We start from the raw sequence: 24006 nt of genomic DNA on the forward strand, positions 1-24006 counted from the left end.
ACTGTACTTAACAGTTAATTAATACAGTAAAAGGAAAAAAATAATTCCCCAATATATATTTATATACGTTAAGCATTGATAACACACGTATTTGAACCTTAACATCTTTAAAAGAAAAAAAAAAAAAAACAAAGTATTTCGAAAGAGTACAGTAGCCTATATATACCGTGTACACGTACGCACACTGTATATGTATGCGCCTGTACATCTACAGGGATCTGAGGACACCTGCAGTAATTTGAGATTATCACCAGCTGTTCATTGCACTTCCCTTGCTGGTGTGTAAACAAAGGAAACATTTTCATAGAAAAATTTGCCACGCATTCATTCTGGAATGGGCACCCCTTTTTTGCTCACCATTCACAACAAATCTCTGTACTTAGCCATACAAAGAAAGGTATGACGTTAAAATTCCACAACACGCGAAAATGTAGAGAGAGAAAGGGAGGGGAAAAAATAAGAAAAAAAAGGGAGTGATGAAGATGTTAGCTATTGGCTGCTGAAGGGCATCTGCCCAATCGAAAGGTGAATTTGCTGTTGCTAAGCTACACCGCACGCGAACTTAGATGGTTCCTATAATATTGCGTTTTTATTATATATGACGTATCTGGGATTCATCAACTTAAAACGATGCAATCATTACAGAACGAGAATGAAAATGGTGCACGAAACCGGCCGTCACGTGACCCCGGCACACCCATTCATTAAGATGGAAATCGGGAATATGGTGAGTGTAGAGTTTGTTTAGTGAGTGAGGAGTTTGTTTACGGCTAAAAATCGAAACAGCAGAAATTATTTTGTAACTCGTAAGCTGTTAAATAGTACACAAGAAGGGTGCTTGTAATACAGAAAAGATAGCGTGATCGGTTACAAGTCAAGGCCAGAAACAGATAAAATGTCAGCGCTGTTAACTAAACGGCGAAACGCTAACATGTGTTGTTAACTTCTCTCCCTCTTGTTTCTTTTTTTTTCGCTCGCCATCTGGTGAGTTAAATTCGAAGTTGAATCCGATCGATACTAAACACTTAGTGCCGTGTTTAAATACGAATAATACATAAACACCGACTTTTATTGTTTAAAACAATGGAATATAATAAACGACGCCGTTTGATACAATAACTGAATAGTGTATTTGAAAATAATAAAGTAAAACACTAGAAATTGACACCTTTAACACACACGACGTGATTGGATAAGGAAGGTAGTTTGAAAATAAAGTTTTGTGTTTAATACGAAATGGCGTCTTTATGCTAATACACGATAAATTAGCGTTTCATGTAAAAAAATAATGGTTTTCTTTAATGTATTTTTTGGTTTTAAAAAAGGGCATCGATTAAATTGATTTTATTGTAATTTAATTAAAACATAATTAATATATTTAAAATAATTTGCAAATTTATTAAAATTTCACAATAGCTCAAGTTATTTCACTTAATGAAATGTTTCAGCGATGACATGACTTAAATTATTACAAAATGAATAAAATTGCATGTATTCATTTATATATACTGTCAACGGCCACTAATGGGAACACAAATGGCCGCTGTTTAGAGGTGGTCGTTGTTTACAGGTTAATTAAAAGGAAAAGTTCCTGAAAAAAATGGACGCTGTATACAGGTTATTTAGTATGCAATTTTGTATAAGAGAAAAGTTGGCCACTATTTATTACAGGAGGTTCGACTGTATTATGTACTGTATACTGTACTGTACAGTATATAGTATCTATATTTATTTCCTTATAATTTATATTAGTAATATATTATAAATTAATGCATAAATGTATAATTAAAAACAAGAGTAACACGAAATTTATATATAAAAAAACTTTATACATTTTATTTTTGTTAACGCGTTAGAATGATACATTTTATTGATGTATTTACTTTAGTTGGTGTGACCTACTCCAAGTCACATTCTAGAAAAACACTGTCAAAGGCAAGCAATATCACTTAGGACAGAAGAGGCAGTCTATTTTAAGTGAGTTTTTTCAGTGCTTTTCTGTATTTTTTTAAACATTGAGTGATGGAATCACATATATAAATATATTTTGTACATGTGTATACAACGTGGCCCATTGTAAAGAGTTCCTACCAATTTTGTAAAAAGAAAAAAATTCATTAGCCTGTGTGTATTGCAGAGGAAAAATATATAAAACATGGTTAACTGAATTTTGTGCTACACTGAATAATAAGATATAAAATAAACTATAGGCCTATGTTTTTACATTATTATTATGTGTTCTAAGTAAAATCAATAATACTTTGAACAGGGACATCGAAAGTAATGCGTAACGTCAGTCGTAATGTTATTACTGTTAAGATGTAAACACCATTTTAAAAATAATAAAAGCTGTATAAGTAAACAGATTTATTCGTAATCGAATGTTTTATTTTTCCATGTGATATTTTTTATTTAAATATTTTCTTTTTAGATTACAGAGATTCACACAACAGGATACATTTACTTCACCTTTGATTGCATTATCACCTTTGCTATTTACGGTATCGAACCGCTCGATAGTTCGTAACTTTTCTGACGTTTCCTAGTTTTATCACGTAATAAGAACATGCCTGACATATCGAATTTTTTTCTTTTTTTCCTCCTGTTTACTTTATACACAGGATGCGATTTTTAACCTACTCCATCGATCGAATTTAAAAGAAGAACGGAAATTAGCAAAGGTAAATAAATCATCAGGGAGTTTAAGCATGGTGGTACGAATTTATTCTTTCAGAAATTTTAATCTTATTCTTTTTAAAGGTCTTATCCATTCTTTCGGCGATGCGTGAAGCAATTTCTGGCAGGATCACGCGGGGGTGTTCTATTCGACTTCATCAGTTTGCCCGAAATCCATGTCTGAAAAGTAGGATAATTCGACGCGTGTACGGAGAATTAATAATTTAACAATATAAATCCATTCGAGCTCTAAATAGATTTATAGGGAATGCACCTGCTCTTTCGTTCATCAATTATTAAAGCCCTCATATGGTAGCTGTTCATAAGGTCAGCAATAATACCTAACACAAATCGTGTTGAACTTCTTTACGGTTTACTGCTTTACATGACCTTGTTGTCATAGAACTTTACTAATAATCGTATGTATTTACGTGTATATAGGCTTGTTATTGTTTTTCGTACACGCACACACACACACACATATATATATTTAAAATGTAATTTTTTATTTTTATATTTGCTTATTTGTCAACGGAGGAACCTCCATTCAAAGCATCATTTATATTGGGCAATTAACTGGTTTGACAAGGTTTGAAATTAGTGAAGAATTCATACATTCATCAGATAAAATGCATTACATTTTTGATTATCAAATTAACATTATAAACAATATAAAAACAGAAGAAAATATTAATAATTTTCGTGTATTTTGTTCTACATTTGTTTCATTAACTCGTGATGTTCCTCATTATCCAGATGCTTTCCATTAACTCGCTGTTTTGTCATTAATTCCATGTTTTTTTTTCATTAACCTAATATCGCATATTAATTTTTTTACACCTCATTGTGTTTTTTTCGTTAAGTTTTTTTTTACTAATCTTCTATTTTTAACACTATATTTTTTGATTAATCCGTTTTTTTTTGGCCTAGCCAAGATGACATTTTATATTAATTTTTTCTTCATCTCATTGTGTTTTTTCATTAACCTACTGCATTCATTAAAAAAATGATCAGTCTTATTTGACTGAATTTTTGTTTAACACAATTCTTTCTCGACGTTGTACAGTCGAACTTCAGCGGCAACCTCCAAACAACGGCCATTGTTTTGAGCAAAAAATGCATACAACATAACCTGCATTTCTTATTTTCTTTTCAGTGGCCTTTGTAGGGAAGTTTGACTGTATTTTTAATCATTTTCTGCATTGTTAACTTGATATATATGCATTTTAAATTAATTTAATTATTAATTTTATAATTTTTTCATTGACTTAATAGGTTTATATTCAGTAATATTTTTATTTATGAATAATCTTTCTTCAATAATATTTTTGAAAGTAAAACGAGTTTTTTTTTAATCATTCCATTGTTTTATTGTGTCTTTATAAAATTATATTTTTATTAATTATTCTATCGTTGAAATAGACTCTTAAAAAATCTTAGAATAATTTATTTTATTAGAAATTTATTCTAATATTTTCTATTAATTTAATACAATTTTTACATTAATCGATTGAATAATTATTATCATTATTCTATTGTTTTATTATAACACAATACCTTTCAATTCAATATCTTAATAATATATTATATCTAAATATTAAATTCACCTATAAACAGGCCTTATTATAGGAGGGTTTAGCTGGGCCCTTTGCCTGGGACCTCATATTAACGGGGACCCCCGAAGATATGTGTTAAAAATAATTTATTCCATTAAAAAATATAACTTTTTAACGCAGTTTTGTTGTTTTTTAATGTATTAAAAGGCTGGAAAAGCCAGTAGCAAGGCCCCATCGACTTGGCTATAAACAGCAGCATTAAAAACTTTTCATTATTAAAAATTATAAAGGCAGAAGCTCAATTGTGGGCATTAAGCCCAGTTTAATCACAGAAGAATGTATGAAAGTACACACACACACACACACACACACACACAATTTCTTAGGCAAAAGGTGTGTGTAAAAACGGTATAAATGATATCAAAGAGAATTTCTGAGTTATGATAAAACACTTTCCATGTTTACACATCGGGAGTCGTGGGGGTCTATTTATAGCCGCGAACATCTGGCGTTTGTCTCGAATATCTGCAGGTGTCCTCAATTTTTGTATAGATAAATAATTGATAGAATAGGTAAAAAGTATTTTGATAGTTTAGCGATCGTTTATAGTCTTTTGATAACCACTAAAAACAATCACAAAATCGATTTCTCAAGGTGCAACGCTTGGACTTAAATGCGTTATCAGCATTTTATTATATGAAGAAAGAAAAGAAAAAGAAGAAAAATGTAATTTTCTGCGATTAAAGTCTCCGGAATAAAATTTATCCATGGTTTATCTGCGTGTTATAAGTTAACAACAATCGTTCACATTATTATCAGCTGACACGGCTCCAGATGACTGGCCGTAAATCAGCGATTCTTTTTTTGTTTTTCCTTTTTATATTTTTGTTTCTTTCCTGTCCTTGGTTATAGTCGCTAGCAGCTAAACTCAGTAAACAAACTGATAAACAAGCTACTAAAGCGTATATTTCCTCAGGTGATAGGAAAATTTAAAAATAAAAGAGTTAAAATTATAGCATCTTCCATCGGCGACACGAGTAATTAACCGTAATTAAACGTACGATATCGATGATTATTATTATTTTTATTCGAAATTCTGTCAAATCTTAAACTGAAATTAATAAATTATTTCTCGAAAATATTTAAAATTTTTAAAAATCTTGATAATTTCTTTAATGGCGTAGCGTAATTGACAGAGGGGGGAAAAATGCGTGCAATTCCTGATGACGCATTTAGGTTATCAGAACAGATGGCCGCTAGGTGTCTTCTGGGAAATAGTCACGTGGTTGTAAATGTGATGACACCATGTGCTAGACTTGCATTATTTTTATCAGATCTTCAACATGTTTTTAATGAAACAGTATGATGAGTTTGATAAAGAATTTCTTTGAATTTAGGCTAAAATTGTTGGATGTTTGTATTTAAACTCGTAATTAAAAGTTGTAACTAATTCAACAGTTATATATAATATATTTTTTATTTAAATTCTTGCTTTGGAAATAAATCTATTTATATAATGTGTAGGGTAACTTGAGTGTTTTTAAGTCGTACGTCTCGTTCTTAGTAAGGTTAGGGGCCCAGTTTACAATTTTTTTTTTCAGGTTGTTTCTCTCTCTCTAGCTATTTTTCACTTCCTATTGACACCCTTCTGCTCATTTGAAGCAGTAAGGGAGATTATATTCATTGTTCAAAACTGACTGACCAAGCCCTATTGTATTGTGGTTGAGTGGTAAGATACAAAGAATGGAATTGAAACCAGATGCATTTGATCCCAGTTCCTCTCAACTGGAAGCAAATGCTTTTTATTTTTTTCTTTTAATGCAGCTGTACAGTTGTATAAAACTATTGTATAACAATATCTTTTTCACCACAATCAAGATAAGCAAAATAATAAACCGCAATATAAAGTTATTACTTTATCATTTAAAGAATACTGTACTATATTAATAAAATTGTTATGGTTCAAATTACATCAGTTATAGTTGTTAATGTAGATAAATTTTTATGATTTACTAAAATAAATATTATAAAAATGTTGGCTTTAGATAGATAAGATAGCAATTTTGTGCGGTGTGTTTACGGTATAAGCTTTTGATTTTAACGTTATTCATTTTTCAAATAGGTACGAGATTCTGAAGAGGAAACTTCGGTCCATAATAGATTAAATACTGTGAGAATAGCATGCTTCGCAAACAGATTTTCTCAACCAAATCAAGATAATTTAAAGTGCAATTCTAGAGAAAATTGTATTTCGACTTCCAAAACTAGTTTAAGAATTTAAGTTTATGGTTGATTTCACAATTAAAACAGAAATCAAGTAAGGTAATCAAATTTAATATTTTTGATTTTATAAATTGTATATTTGTTAGAAGAATAAATTTAATCTATGTAATTTTAATTAATTCAAAGTTTGGAAATATAAAATCTTAAAATTCTTTATTCGGATGACATATATAAACAATGTTTTGTTTCTATTGACAAAATAAAAGATTTCTATAACTCAAATAGTTACACAGTTTCTGGGACATGCTATATTTAAAATGAAATAAATAAATTTGCTTCACTCCTTGAACAAATTTAAAGGATAACCTGAAAGGTACCTACCACTTTTACATGAATTTTTCTCCACAACGAATGAGTATAATTTAAAGATGGTTCTGATGCTGAAGTATTAGAATTTTAGTAGCTTGAATACTTCATCAAGTATTTCATTAAGCTACCTTTCGACCATCCTTGTTATGTGACCAAATAGAGACACCGATACATATCAATTCTAGTTTCAATTAATTAAATTATTAAAACTTAATATTTCATTTTTTAAAATAATTTTTGTAAGTAATTTTTGTATATGATTGCTTTTAAACCTTTTCTAGCATATAAATTATTGTTTAATCTAGTCTTTTTGGCTGTCTAAAAGATGTATCCTGAAGCTGACAGTCGTTAACCTTAGATTAAACTAGGGCTTCTCGATGGGGTTGATGAAAGTTTGAAAGGGGGTCGATGAGCAAATTAGATACACAATGTACTGTACATGTATATACAATATTTTAATATTGTTTAATTATTTAGTTAACAAACAAACAAACACACACATACTTAAGGAGGAGAACAATGGAAAAACTTTAAAATGGGATTTAATGAATGTTAGGAACCCCTGGATTAAACATTATTAAGTTTAAGAGTGGTTGAAGGAAACAGGACCAGTTTGTTTTCTGTGCGTATACAACAATAATTTAAATCGTAAGTTAAAATTGAATTGATCAGGTAATTTATTTAATTTACCATTTGTAAAAAAAATTTAAAGTCATTTTTGTTTTTAGGTTTGTGTATGTTTAGATGAAGTAATAGAGAATGAAATAATATAATGATATTCTACAATAGAAATATTTGCTTCACTGGAGCATGAAATGTAAAAACAATTCAAATTCGAGTGGTTTTGAATTTTTATCCATCTTTAGGAAATGCTGAGAACATAGAACATCATTAAAAACTTTTTTCATCTTTTGCTTTCTTAACATAGCTGTTCTTAATATGTGTCATTAGTAATAGCATTCTATGATCTGTTTACTGAAGATGGATGAAAGTTCAAAAGCACTAGAATTCCAATTGATCTGTTTTATATTCTAGTAAAGAAATATTTCTATTGTATTTTAATCTTATGGAGTTTGACATGTAAACTATTGTTTGATATTTAAAACACATTTCTGAAGATCTGAACTTTAATATTTTTTGATAATATATCAGATTATCTGAGTGTAATGTACTGTACTTAAGTAATCATGTATATTATTGAACTGCTTTAATTAATGAAACAGAAAAAAGGAGGAATGCAAATATTTTAAAGTAATTTGCTATCTTTAGGCATAATGAAAAAGAATAGGTTGACCAAAAAATGTTGCTAGGGATATGAAGTAATGAAAAACAGAATTAGATAGCTTCGGCATTTGGTAAGAAGAGAAGATGCCGAAGCTATCTAATTCTGTTTTTCATTACTTCATATCCCTAGCAACATTTTTTGGTCAACCTATTCTTTTTCATTATGCCTAAATTTGGTAAGAAGAGAAGATGATGATGAATTAGTTTCGGCAGGCAACTAACAGCCGACTCAGAACTGGCATGGACCGGGGGAATCCGACTGTCTAATTAAAACAAAGCATTGCGATGGCCGAAGGCCGGTGTTGACGCGATGTGATTTCTGCCCAGTGCTCTGAATGTCAAAGTGTAGGAACTTTGATTTACTCTTCAGAAACTAAGAGAAATAGAGATGTTCCAAAGAAAAGTTGGGAATTAGCAGAGAGACCTATTTAAGATAATAAATTAACAGTAAAGAAATATATTATAGGAGTACAGTACAGAAAAATAAAAAGTAAATAGATGCAAAATATGCACAAATCTTTGTATTGGTTTAATTTTAATTTTACTATATTATATGAAATTTATTTAGTGTTAATTTATAGTTTTTGATATGTTCCTGTTTTATCATCTTGTATTTACAGAAATGCTATTTGGTTGAATGATTCTCTATTATTAACAAAGATGAAAAGTCTAAACCAGGCCTAGCCAACCCAAATTGTTTCGCGGGCCACTTTGATCACGCATAACATTATGGTGGGCCACAATTTAGGCAAACATGCTTTTAAAAAAGTAAAACAAATACAAAATGAATAAGATTTTATTGTTATACCAAGAGTTAGTACTCGTACTTGTGCATTATAACAATGACACATGCAAGTTTTCATTTATTTAATTGTTTTGGTATACACATAACGGGAAACAAAAGTTTTAATAGATAAATAATATCGCTTAGCAGGCCACACAATTTAATGTGACGGGCTGCGGGTTGGCCAGGCCTGGTCTAAAGCATTTGCACTTTTTTTTTTCTGATACTTTAATTAATGCAGTTTATATTGTGAAATCTATCTAGAATTTACTATAAAACTGTCTAAACAGAAATTAATCTCAGAATGGAGCTATTTGCTACATAAAATACTATTTGTTTGTTCTGCAAAAAACTTTATTTTTGCTGTTTTTATAGTTTCAGTGGTGGTGAATCTGAATCTGGCAACAGAATTGGCTTTATACCAACCATTTTTGAGAGAAATGAGGTTTTTGAAAGAAAACATTTTCTGTTCAAAATATCATATTTCTTGGCTACACAGATTGCTAATTTGCTAATTAGATACAAATAAATTTATATTAACTACTCCTTTTTCATAATTTTATGCATTTAAAAACTGAAACATTTAATGACGTGTTTTCTTCTTTTTGTGATAGTCGTGTGAGTGTACAATAGTCCATGAAAGGCAGTACACAAAAAAAATAACAATTATTTATTTTTTTCACGTGATTAGCGATGTACAGGATTCTTTCATATTCTAACTCTTAATGTTATACAATATCCAAAACTGAGGCAAGGAATCGCGTGAATACAGATCAAAGAAACACGCTTGCGACAAATAAGAAAGACGGACTTGTAATCTTATGACTAACATAAACTAAATTATAAACTAAAAAGGAAAGGAAGAATAGAAAGAAGTTTTAGTATGGTAGAGGAGGTTATAAGGAATACCCGGGTTCTCTGTTTGGTATTGACGCTTCTGGTGGGGAACCATTCTAAATCATTTCTTGATGATCTTTTTCAGATCTCTTTAAAGATTCTCCTTATACAAGTGACGTTGTCTCTCTCTTTTTACGTTAGTGGGGTCCTTTCTTTTTCTGTAGGCCACCTTCGTCTCCCTTTGTCCCTTTAGATGACAAGCAGGAGCGTAAATGTAGACGGTAGAAAGTAGAAGGTAGACGTATTTCGCACGTCTGCCTTCACTGAGAGTCCGACCCAAGAATGAATTTTCTTCTTATCGTTCTAGTAGCCCCAGGGACGTCACTTCCCATTGTTAACGTGGTTCGTGGAAAGGGTTACCCCACCCACAGGAAGGAATGTTAATAGAAAATTCGAGAAAACAAAAGGAAGAAGAAAGAAAACTTAAAACTAAATTTATATCTAATATATACATTAATATGGCATATTGCCACATTAATGTATATATTATATGGCATATTGCTACATTAATGTATTGCCTTTTATATTATTCTTCTGAAGTCTCTTGCTGTAGAGTTCAGCAGTAATTCACTAACATGTTCTTGTTCCACCATTTGCTAAACCAATTTTTTCATTTGAGAGAGAGAGAGAGAGACTGATGGAACCTTTCTCTATGTTCATCAGAAACAGCTCCTAGGTTAATAGGAAAAGAAAATCTAAATAGGAATGCAGGAAATTCATCTTGAGTTGACATATTGAAACCCAGTGTTTGTTAAGATGTTAACAACTTCTCCGTGATTTCGTCATAGTTGTTAGATGATACATTCCCCAAAAAATATTCTTGCTCAAGCTTTGGAGTATCTGAGATGCTGTTTTTCTGTTGGGTTAAGTCTTTCCTTGAAACTAGGATCCTTCAAAAGCTGTCTTACCTGGGCACCAACAAAAATTCCCTCCTTTATTTTTGCATTGTTCAGATGATAAAACTTTTGTCTCAGGTAACAGATCCTTCTCCTTTTCTGTCCGTGCACTTTACAAAGTTTTTCATCAAACCTAGCTCGATATGATGAGGCAGTAAGAGGATTTTCAGTTTTCTCCATCAGAGCAGGAAAAGCAATATTCTTCTGACTTGTGTGTTTGCTATGTGATTAGGCCACTTTTTAACCAAGTAGTGACTGGTTCTCGTTTGACTGTTTCTTTTATATAAAAAACAGAATTTAGTGTATCCTTCTTGAAGACCTCTTAGCACATTATTTGTTCTCTGGTTTTATATTTTATTCAAACAACAGTAACAAAGTTTGTCTAAAAGAGACATTTTTCTACAAAAATACTAGTAGTTTTTTAAAAAGATGTGGGTAATAGAAGATTTTTGGACTTCAGACTCATATTCAGCTCACTAAAAATGTGATTTTTTAAAATATATTTTAAAAAATCACATTTTTTACAGGAGGATTTTGATGCAAAACTGTGATATTGTCTAGAAACATTGTCTTTAAAATTACATTGGTATTTATGAAATCTACTGCCATAGGCTTCAGTTTCATTTGAGAAATTCACCTCTTGCTATAACAAAGCAATGCTACTTGTTTCTCTGCAAATTTCAGGAAGAGATAGCTTGTTTCCTGGATGTAATGAATATTTAAAAACTATACACTAGTTTCGAGGAAGAAACATCACACGTTGAAAATCTAAAAGAGTAGTAGCTAAAAGTAAAATTAATTTGTTGCATTTCCATTATTTCATTATTAAAAGTTATCAATTATAACAAAATGTATTCATTCCTTGCATATTAGACAGACAAAAGAAGAAGCAGTCATTCCACTTGGCAAAATTCTTAGAATTAGCTAAAATTCAATACTTTCTTACTGCATGAGGAATAACAAAAATAAATTAATTTTTGTGCTCTTAGAAATTACCAGGAGCAATTACTCTTACAAGCATTCTTTCTCTACTTTATCAACCTGTCAGTAGGTTTGCTCCTTTATTGAACATCATGCTATACAATTATAGCCACACTCTTCGTTTCAGTTATAAGGTTCTAATTTAGTATCTTCTTAAAATTAGACAACAAGTCTTTCACAGTCTTCCTTCACCTTGTCTTTCTCCACTATATACATCTTTCTTAAGACCGTCAATATAGCATTTCAGTTGTCCTCCATGCCTCAAAACATGTCTGTATAAATACTAGTAAGAGTGAAACACCCTGTATATATTGTATATTTATATATTTAAACAAGTCTTTGAAACATAAAACACTTTTATTGATGGAGAAGCAGTTCTAAATATACATTGTAACAGTTTTTCAATTCCCCTCGTATTAATAAATCTTTTCAATCACAACTAAAAGCACGTGTGGAAATTCTCACCGGTAGCATTGCGATAGTGGTGACTGACATCATTGGTCATAGTTTGTTATTCCAGGCAATTATCACATTTTTAAAAATGCTGGTTATTTTGTGGTGTTCAACATGGCAGAAAGTTGAGAGGAAGTGATATTAATGCTGTCACTGCTCTCAAATATTGATTCAGAATTATATGATGATGAAGATTTGACAAGTTCATCAGAAGATGAAAATGAACCGGTAGAGTTTTTTGGACTATATTTGGAGAAAAATTTATTTTTGTTTAGTTTATACTGTGAAATCAATAATTTCACAGCATATGTTGGCCATTGACCATGCTGTCTTGCTTTATCTGAAATTTGGGATGACATGGCTTTCTATTCTATTCGAATAACGGATATTTTCCTGGGTATGCAGGAAATCTGTTGTTTGTGATATAATGGATTCTTGAAACAGCAGATGATTTTCGGCGGCCCGAGCAATCTGTTAAAATGAGATTCTTCTGTATGTCTTATCTTTCTCTTTAATTATCTCAGTTTATTTATGTGTTGCTCTAGTTTATATCATGCTTGTCTATGTACTTTTCTTGATAAAAGTGTTTAATACAGCATCCTAAACATGAGTGAGTGTCTGGTTATCCAAGTAGCAAATCAAAAAGGAAAATGTTAAGTATTGAAGAAAAGCATAAAATAAATTTTGAAACACTATAGATCTGCCTGTTTGCTCCTTTATTTTTTTTCTAAACCCTGTTTTTTTTTATTGCATGAAATTTTATAACACAATGGTTTTGTAATTAGGGATTGCAATTGCTGGATCCAGCGCATTCTTCTGCCTGCTGGATCCAGCAATTGCAATCCCTTCATTCTGCTGGATCCAGCGCATTCTTTTGCCTGCTGGATCCAGCGCATTCTTTTGCCTGCTGGATCCAGCGCATTCTTCGGCCTGCTGGATCCGCAAATACTCAATTAACTTTCTAAATAATGGCGCAAAAGTCTACGTTGTCGGTGTTGCCGCTTTGCTAACTACTAGACTGCTACTAATTACTTACTCACTACTTTACTAACACTAATAATTAAATTACTTATAAATAAACTATACCTTTATTAATCCAGCAAAATTTAATAAAATAACAATGTATTCAATTGCTTTTAACGATCTTCCTCAGTTACAAAAAAATACATTAACTATAGTACATAAAATGTGTTCGGAATAAATATAAAAAGAATAGTGCTTAATTACATCCCATTTTTAAAGAAAATACATAGATGTACTGCCAGGTCTAATAATTTTTGCATTGTATACCGATGTAATCCCACTGTTTTCAAACTTTTAAGAAATGATAAAAAGAAAGAGGATTGGAATTCAACAGCGAGTAAATATTCAGTGCCTTTACGCGACCGACGTTTCGATTTCAAGCTTGTTTATGTGGGTGCAACGATGCGCAGTTTAAAACAAAGGCTCAACAAGCACAAATATACAATTAGTAAGAACCTTGACAACACTGCACTGGCATCATATGCAAGACAGAAGGATGTTAACGTCCAATGGGATCGAGCGGCAATTATAAAAACGACGACGAATAGGCAAACGATCAAACATCTTGAGAGATTGGAAATCTGCAAGGCGCACATGACAACTGGTTATATAAACCATAGAGATGCGGACTCATTGTCTATCGCGTAGAGATCCTTTTACATTAATTAATGTTATTAAAGGACAATGCTGGTTTCGTTGTCATATCTTATATTTTTTCCACCTTTTCGCTATTTATTTTGTTTATTTATCTATATTTTGTTCGCTTGGGCATTTTCCGTTAATTTTTATATTTATTCCGAACACATTTTATGTTCTATATTTAATGTTCTACTTTTTTGTAACTGAGGAAGATTGTTAAAAACGATTGAAAACGTTATTATTTTATGAAATTTTGCTGGATTGATAAAGATGTAGTTTATTTAACTTATTCTACTTCCAGTACATTTTATATACTGTACTTATAAATAACTACAGACTCATATATAGAGCCTATATAAGAAAACTGGTAAGACTGATAGCCACTTTGTCACTGATTATCCGTCCTTACATTATTAGAATATTATATATTAATATAAATTAATTAGTAGAATTACCTTTGCTATTATTTAACTTAAAGATTACATTATAATCTAACTAAACATTTAAAGTTAATTATCTCTATCTCGAGTGTTAATGCGAACCAAAGTTAAGTTTACTACCTAAATGTGTAAGAAGTTTTACTGATTTATAGTGACCAGTCTAAATAATAAAAGTTTCTTAAGTATCTTAAAAAAAATGTTTTATTTCTTTTAAAAAAAAACCATAAATGCTGGATAGATAGATAGACAGATAACACTTTATTGCACCAAAAATATATCTGCGCTGGATCCAGCTGGAATTATTTTGATTCAGCAAAAATCCAGCTGGATTGAAAACACTGCTGGATTGCAATCCCTATTTGTAATATGTATTCCATGTTATTAGAAGATAAACTAGTCTCAGAATATAAAGGACATCCTTGTATTTACGATTTTATCATAGTCGTGAATTCAAAATCTAACTTTATATATATTGTCTATGGTTAATTTTCTCGATGAGTATTTAAAAATAAATTTTTTCAGCTACTTGAAGTTGTGATCAGGTTATGCTATTATAGAAATTGAATGTGTAATTTGATAAAGTCTATGAAAAGTAGTTATAAACACTTTTAAATTTTTGCTGGATGTTAGAGATTTCATATTACAGTAGTCTCTCTTATTGGCAGTTTTGTCGTCCATGATTAAGTTACCCGTCATCAGTCCCAATTCAAAAATATTAAAAGAAAAATTCCAGAAATAAACACTTCATAAGTTTAAATTGAACTTGGATGGTGCAGCTTGGTCTATGATGCTCTTGTGCCATAAAACATCAATAATCCAATTCAATCCAATTTTAAATTGCACATTGTTCTGAGTAGCATGCTGTCCAGTGCTTTCACACTGTGTACAATATCCATGTAGTAGTCTTTGTTATCAGATTGACTGTTATGGTATCATAGCACTTGTGTTCAGGTAACCTTTATTTACTAAGGGTCCCAAAGCTCAAGAGTTGTGATCTTAGCAATTCAGATAACTCAAAGAGAAGTAATAAAGCTTTGTTTGAGTGAAAAGGTGAAAGGTTTTGAATTAATAAGGAAAAAAACTTGTGCGCTGAGTTACATTTGCATAACTTTTATTACAGTATGTTGTTATAATTGTTCTATTTTATTATTACCGTATTTTCCAGCGTATAAGACGACCCCCGACTTTTACAGTTAAAATATAGAGTTTGGGATATACTCGCCCTATAAGACAACACCCGGCGTATAAGACAACCCCCGACTTTTGAGAAGAATTTCCTGGGTTAAAAACGTCGTCTTATATGCCGGAAAATATGGTAGTTATTGTTGTTAATCTCCTAGTGTGTATATATAGGAAAAAACAGTATATTTAGAGTTTGGTACTATCTGCAATTTCATTATCCTCTGAAACTGAAGGTAATACACTGGTGGTTTTGAAATATAACTCTGCTGATAAGAAAGGCTACTGGATTTGAATATAAAAATGTTGATAAAAATGTATATGTAAATTTTAATGTAATAATAATTATAATAAAACTAATTATTGTTTCTATATAACTGAAGATTTTCTAAAAGCAGATATAAAAGTTAAAACATAAATAGTTTATTTTTAAGTTTTTTCTTTCAGAATTATCTAATAACAGAATGAAGTAGTCCTCAATGAAATACAGTATAATATTTCTTCCAAGAAACAGGTAATATTTATTTTTTATTTAATACCCTGTAAAATTTTTTAATTTAATAAAATAACATTCTGGAGAATTTCAAGAGTGAGTTGAATTTATCCAAATTGATAGTTATTAGTAAGTTTATTTTGTAATAATTTGTCTTATAAAGGTCTTCCAAAAATAATGCTACTATTTTAAAATATTGTAATTAAGTGAAATATTAAATTAACAATATCTTCAAGCCTGTTACCAGTCTGTTCACCCTCAACAATGAAAAAATGAGAGGACCACCACTGCTCTGGCCATTTACTCCTCGTATCCAGACATAGAGCCGGATTTCAATCAGGTGAGAGTTATCCACACCACACAACACACACAACACCTCAGGTGGTTAGAGGCCATGTGCATCTACATAGCTAGCCTCAGCAATAATAACTACATCAATCACAAAGAAGAGAGAACTCTATCAGTAGCGTGGCAGGCGCTTATGGATGAAAATCTATAAATAATGACAATCGCTGGAGAGCGCATGCCCAAGAAGATGTAATCGAGAAGTGTGTGTTCGAGTTTCGAATTGTATTCCTTTTCTTTGATCTGCATTCCATCAGGAATTCAACGTTACCTGAGGAAGAACCTGTTTGGTTCAAAAACGTTAGTAACAAACTATTTTTTCATTTTTTTGTCGTCATGGGTGAACACACCAGTATCGGGCTTGAAGGTATTGTTAACTTACTGCACTCTGGTGTTGAGTTAGTGATGTTTTAAGTTAAATATTATTCAAAAATATTGTAATGTACATTAAAACATTAGAAAACTGTCCAAGTTTCATATTTGTCCATTACAATTTCTCAATATGTGCACCTTGCATCACACGGCACTCATCTGACCAATACTCAAATTCTTTCTCTGCTCGCTAAGGCATATCTGTTGTCACTCCTACAGCAGCCACCATTCTACAGCTCCTTCAGATTACTTGTTTCACAATGACAAGTGATTCTGACTTTTCAAACTGCAGAACTCAAAATGTCTTCTCTGTTGTCATTATTTTTGTTTATGATGCTTCTTAGAGATTGTAAGAATTCAAATCTCTCATTTTTCACTATGTTAAGTGCTTCTGATACATTCAATTAATTAATATTAGTTTCAGTTGTTGTAACAAAGACCTTCGTTACAACAATATTTGGTAAGTATTTTTCAGATTCAATATAGATAGATATGTCTATTTTTTCAATGATATATGAAGCATTTTTTGTATTGTTTATGTTTAAGAAAGTTTACATTAATTTTCATTTTCCTTTCTTAATTGTATAGAGTGATTCTAAAGGTCATTGACAAATTTAAGAAGCACATAGATGAGTCAGAATAGAGCAATTTTTGATAGAAATTCAAGTTTTCCAAAGTAATCCTGAGTCAGTACAAGACTTTCAATGTAAGAAACTATGTTGTGGATGTATTGTGACTATTTGTTTATTTTGGAAAGGCATGCATTGACTTTTAGTTGTTTTACGTAGACTTACTATTGATATGTTCCAAAATATTCTCTGGTGAGTCAGAGTAAATGGTTTCCTGCATATAGTACATCACACAGAATTGCAAGTAGGTCATTTGAACAGTTGCTGTTGAAGAGGATATACTTTTATATGAAAAAGAATAGCTATCTGTCAGCAAACATACTATAATTAATCAAATGGAAATTTTACAAAGCAGAGTAAGGTGAGTCTTCCATGATAACCAGCTTCACCCCTACTTTCCACATAAGTGCATGTATTATCTGTGGAAGATTTCCCATGACAGGTGCAATTTTGTCAATAGATTTTGCATCCAAAATCTCTGTTTTTGAGCATCATGTTGTTTGTGATGTTCGCTACAAGAAACAGTATGGTGTTCGAACGTAACGGTACAACAAGAAGTACAAAAAAATAATTTTAACACAAAGTACTCTTTATTCTCTCTGAACAGGTTCTTAGAAGGGATCCCAACTTTACAAATCTGAAACCAATATTATATACAAACGGGGTTTTTTTTATCTTTTATAACAATATCGAAAGTCACTGCACATAGCAATTAATACACCTGCTGTTTGAGCAACTTACAGCTAACTTATGTCTAACCTAAATCTAAGGAAATTGAGAATATAGGAAAGAGAAAAAAGGAAGTAGGGATAGGGAAGTGAAATACCTGGGATTTTTTTGGTCGGTGTGTGCTCTTGGGTAGGATGCAACTTATCGCTTCATTCTTTAACTTTAGCAATGTCGTGTCTATTGGTAGGTCTAGAGACTATTTGGGTCTCTCAGTGTGTCCTCAAGACTCTCTTACCTGTGGTTCTCTCCTTTTGATCTCTCTGGCCTCGCAGTCTCTTCTTCTGTTCTTCTCCAGTTTAGAGCCCTACCTTACAAAGCTGTCCTCTCCGAGATCTTGCCAAAAAGTGTCTGTTTTGCCCCAAGCATCCTCAACTGTTTTGTTCTATCGAACTTCCAAGAATGGTTAATCCTACCCACGGGCAATAACGGTTGAGAGAGAAGATTCCAGGAAGGATTTAGGAAGAAGGGAAAGCAGAGTATTAAATTAAAATGAAAATAGAAGTAAAAATATATACAATATTAAGGCTGATGGCCACATGTTCACAGATGAGACATCATTCAACAGAGCGGGTTTCTTCAATTGCCAAAATAGCCATGTTTAGGTGGAACATAATTTTAATACTACATTTGTTCACCACCACCACCACCACCACCACCACCACCAAGAGAACTTATTGCAGTGAACTTATAAGCAGGTATTATTAGTGATCATCAGGACTTATCTCCTGCAACCAAAATTGAATGAATAGATTTACAGAATGTTTTACGAAAAGGCCACTTCTGAATTATTAAGTGACATGCCACTTATTGTGTAGCAACAAATGTGAATGCAATATGATAGAATGCCAGTATATTTTACTCTCTATGTGCTGGAATTTCTGAATTGCACATATCCCAGGTATAGGATTGAAAGAGGCAATGTGGTTGCATGACCAGTCTGCTTCCTTTACTTGATGCCTCTTAATTACTTTCTTTGGGGCATATGAAATGTCTCATTTATAAGATGCCATTAAGTGTGTTTGGTTTGCTGGCTTCCTATTTATACAATAACAATGAGATACCAGTGAATGATCCAGAAACACTTTTAGCCAGAATGAAGCATGCAACATTGTCTGCGGAGATGCCTAGTATATTTGAGAGAATGAATCAGGGTTTTGCTTGAGTATGCAATGGCTGAATTGCATGTTGTGATTGCCAGTTCAAACACCTTTTGTAAGTTCATGTAATCTTTGTTTACTTATTAAATTTTGTACAAATTGAGAATATTTCATTGTTTTGTTGCCTACATTGTTTCTTACATTCAAAGGCTTGTGTTGATTTACAATTACTTTGGAAAACATTGGTTCCTAATTGTAAGTTGTTCTTTTTGTTAAGTTTGTCAATAATCTTTTTAATCACCCTGATTTATTAGGAATAAGATTATATAAAGATGGATACAGCAAGTTGAAGTTGAAAAAACATAACAAGGATTCTAAATTATTCTGATGTGAGTATATAAAAGTCATATTAAGTATATGTGCACCTATTGTTTCTGTTTTGTTTTTTTAGACTATACTGATTATGTTTGTGATGTATTTGTGGAAATGAAAAGTATTATACTATTGACTCTTGATTTTATGCACCATTAGAACAGATTTCAGAAATATGCTTGTTAGAATAAAAATACAGCATGAGAATATCAGACAGCATCTATTAGTTCTCGAAATATTTGCTGGTCAGTAAATTATCAGGTATTGTTTACATCGTTGCGGGAAATGTAGTGTTTGTTTTCCCTGCATTCATCACAATATATGTTGTTTGTATTTCTTATCACATCTTGAATAAAGTTTGTATTGAAGTTGAACATAACATATTTGCCTATGTTATCTTTATCTATGTAGACATTAACCAGCCCTTTGACTCTGTTCTATCTAATATTCTTCTCTCAGCACTCTGTGATTATTTTGATGTTAACCTTGATATATCATTTCTAGCTCAACAACTTATTCCTATCCCGTTCTTATAAAATTAAAATAAGTCAATTTGAATTTCTCAATTTTGTTTCACCCTGTAGTATGTCACAGAGATTGATATTGGGTGGATTTTTCTTTTCAGTTTATATTAACAATTCAGTCAACTTGAATCTTAAAAAACTTATTCTTTTTAGAAATAGATAATAAACAGACCTATTTGCATGTTTCCAGCAATTTCACTGTATACATATAGATAGATAATAAACAGACCTTTGCTGGAAAAGGGCAAAAAAGGTCTGTTTATTATTTATTCGTAGCAAAATTGCTGGAAACATGTGAAAAGGTCTGTTTATTACCTATTCAACTTAAATCTTCTGTTACAGGTACTCCTCACTTTATGACCTATCGGCTTAACGACCACTCGCTTTACGACCAGTTGAGTTTCGACCTGCAATTCAGGGAATCCCCTTTCTCAGCTTGAGTGTCGATCAGTGGCAAATGGTGACATGCGCACTAAGCGTACTATAATAGGCTTGCGCGTGCTATAATAGTCTTTTTATGAATAAATTTGAAGTTTGTTGCATAATTTGTATAATTTTACAATGATCCTATATTCCTGGCACAAGCTCCTCACTTATCGACCAATTCGCTTAACGATGTAGTTGTCAGAACGAAACTTGGTCGTAAAGTGAGGAGTACCTGTATTATGTATGCTGATGATATAAGTTAATAAATTATGACTCCAATGTTCTTTTGATGGCCCACCTTGAAGAAGCTCAGCTCAAAATTAATGCACAGAAAATCATTGTTATATGCTTTTCATTAACCTTTTAATTTGATACTTAGGATAGTTTTATTATTTTTATTGTACCTTTTAAGCTATTTTCTTGTATTTGTTACAGGTTTTATCATTATGTGGGGAGGAGATCTAAAGTTTTAATAAGACTTTTCTTATTGTATTTAAGGTAGATACAATAGGAAAAGTACACAACATACAATGGACAAGTTACATTGTTGGAATCATTGTTTCTTCCTGTTAGTCCATTATATTGAGAGTCAATAGTGTATGTGTACATTCAGATATAGCACAGTAACTGTCCAAAACATAACCTGAATAAGATAGAAACCTGCCTAAACAGAAAAAATTCTTCAGAATGGAGTGATGTTTTAATGTTAAATTTTACTATAAGCAGTAACTTTTCCAATGCAGTAATGGAGTAGGTTTTTGAGCACAAAGAATATTACTTAACCTGGATAAAATGAAAAATTAAGATCTTACTTGTAGAAGAATGAAGTAAAATTGTCTCAGGTATAATGGTCATCACAGAGTGTGATAAATTGTACTCTGAGAACAATTTCAAACCTTGTCAGACCTTGAACAAAGGTCAGGTAGCAGAGAGATAGACACAATGGTTTTGTTAATATTGGTCTTTGTTTGAATTAGATGGACTGAATCAAATACTTTTAAGAATCAAGAACCAGGCTATTTATCTGCTGCATCATTAATTAAATTTCGAAATGCCCTATTCATTACAGCAGTGGTTTTCAAACTTTCTGTACCTCCACTTCTGTTTTTCAGAAAAAAATTGTTGTGAAAAAGAGTGTGGATGAATTTGTAGCATTTGTACTTGAGTCATTTGGACAAGGGTTGTGAATTAGGCTTAATTCATTTTTTTGACATTGATTTCACTTTTTTGTTTGTTTATATGTTTGTATTAAAAAATGATAATTTGGTAAAAGCTGTTAGCCTCCTTGCAATAGTCTTACATCTTACTAGGGAACATGCCCCATAGATTAGAGAATACTACATTACAATATCATTTGGCATTAACTAGTAGCATTGGGTATTGAAATGTTTATATAAGAACATCAAGAATTTAATGAGTTCCAAGAATTGAGTTCTTGAGAACAAACAGTTGAATGTAATTTGTGAAAACAATGATAATAAAGTAATAGTATTGACAACTTATACAGAGTAAAATAAAACAACACCTTTCACTGTTCCAGCACAATGTTTAATCGTTTAAGAACATTTTCGACTGACTTGATCAGTCTTCCTCAGTTATTCGTACAAATGAAAAAGAACTAAGAATTCGAATTTATGAAGTATAAAAACACAAAAATCCAACTGTGGTTGCGCGCTTTAATGGTAATATGCCTTGCGCGTCATGCAAATGTACAGTGAATATAAAGGTAAAAAATACAACAAATTAATAAACAATTCAAAATAGGTAATAAAATAAAAATAAACTAAAGAACAGCGTTTTCAATGAAGAAGTATCTGCTTGCTTTACGTTATTCAAAAAAGGTTTTCCAAGCAGATGATAAACTGTCTGCATCTCTGTGATTAATACACTGTGAGGTTAATTGTGCTTTATGTATCTCCATTTTTTTTATATGCTTAATCGCCTGTCTAGATCTTGTAGCCTTTATGATAGCAGCTTTATCCCAGTATACTGAGATACTCTGTTGTTTTGCAAAGGCTGCCAGAACCGTACTGTCAACGTTCCTGTCAACGTACATAAAGCACAATTAACCTCACAGTGCATCAATCACAGAGATGCGGATGGTTTATCATCTGCTTGAAAATCCTTTTTTGAATAACGTAAAGCAAGCTGATACTTCTTCATTGACAACGCCGTTTTTTAGTTTATTTTTATTTTATTACCTACTTTGAATTGTTTATTAATTTGTTTTATTTTTTTACCTTTGTATTCATTGTACATTTGCATGACACGCGAGGCATATTACCGTTAAAGCGCACAACCGCAGTTGGATTTTTGTGTTTTTATATTTCATAAATTCGAATTCTTAGTTTTTTTTCATTTGTACAAATAACTGAGGAAGACTGATCAAGTCAGTCGAAAATGTTCTTAAATGATTAAACATTGTGCTGGAACAGTGAAAGGTGTTGTTTTATTTTAGTTTATCAATTCCAGTAAGCATTTTGATTTGTTATACACAGTAATAAGTAGCTAACTAGTACCAAGTATTCTAAAACAAGTTTGTTAACATGTCGATAATTAGAGACTGTAGTATATGATTAATTAGAGTATTAAAAGTTCTTGAAAAGTCAGATCATAAAATAACTCAGTTTTTGTATTATTGTGTTATTTCAACAGTAGAGCAAGACACTAGATTTTGGTATGCAAGTTGGCTTGTTTCTTGTCATGTGAACTCATAAGGATTGCATGTAAGAAGTATTGAAATACCTAGCATAAATTTTTAGGAAAGAACTTTTTAGAATCAAATAGTTAGTTTTCCATTTTTGCATTTGAAACCTCGCATCTTTAGTTTGAATCATTTTGGATTAATCCTAGTAATAAAATTTTTTGCGTAAGTAAAAAAAGTTTACTATAAAAATGAAACTATGTGACCTTTATCAGATGTAGTTGAAGATAAAAGAAAGAAAAAAAAATTACTAAAAGCTGTTCAAAATGGAAACCTGCCAAACCAGAAAGTATTGTGATTCCAGTTTACACAGGTGTTGCTGTATTAAGTTTGATGACTAATTTTACTGTATTAATATTTTGAAATAAATGAAAGTATTAAAAATGTATATTTAGCAGTTTTAATATGAAATTATTTTAAAATAAGTTTTGTTTTAATAAAATAAAATCATCCATTTTATGAGATTCCTAGCTGTACACATGCTCTAAAACTTTGAACAGATAATGAAGGATTTAATAGATTTGTTTCTAAAACACTAATATGAAAAGTAATGCTGATGTACTGTACTGTATTTTGAATGGAAACATTTAAAATATACAATTAAATTATCTCAATTAACATATTTTTGTCATAAAGAATTTTAAATAATAACTATTAAATTGTCTCACTTTCTTTTTATCATGAAGAATCAGTTCAACTTTTATCAGTTTATTTAAATTTTTAATATAGCTTTCGTCTCTCACATAAGAATATATAAATATTTCTTGTTTATGATCACATTATAAATAAATACCTCATAAAACCGAAGAAAGTCAAATTAACACACTAACACCAAAAACATCCAGCAAAACACACACTAATAGACAAACAGATTTGTGGAGTTAGCTTCTTGTCCTTTATTAATTTGTTTTAATA

The 24006-nt window shown here is 31.2% G+C and overlaps 1 long non-coding RNA gene across 2 annotated transcripts; it reads left to right on the forward strand.

The window, feature by feature from the left end:
• The first annotated feature begins 1828 nt into the window (after nt 1-1828).
• On the forward strand, nt 1829-23479 carry LOC136980322 (uncharacterized). Of its 2 annotated transcripts, XR_010881537.1 has the most exons (5): nt 1829-1977; nt 6355-6554; nt 15848-15914; nt 17199-19454; nt 23307-23479. It is a non-coding gene; the product is annotated as an uncharacterized lncRNA (long non-coding RNA). The 2 variants fall into 2 exon arrangements; XR_010881538.1 differs by lacking the exons at nt 1829-1977; nt 17199-19454 and adding an exon at nt 5511-5592.
• Nucleotides 23480-24006: the final 527 nt, after the last annotated feature.

This window comes from Centruroides vittatus, unplaced genomic scaffold (assembly GCF_030686945.1).
Source record: "Centruroides vittatus isolate TY-2023 unplaced genomic scaffold, ASM3068694v2 contig_693, whole genome shotgun sequence".
Taxonomy (NCBI): Eukaryota; Metazoa; Arthropoda; class Arachnida; order Scorpiones; family Buthidae; genus Centruroides; species Centruroides vittatus.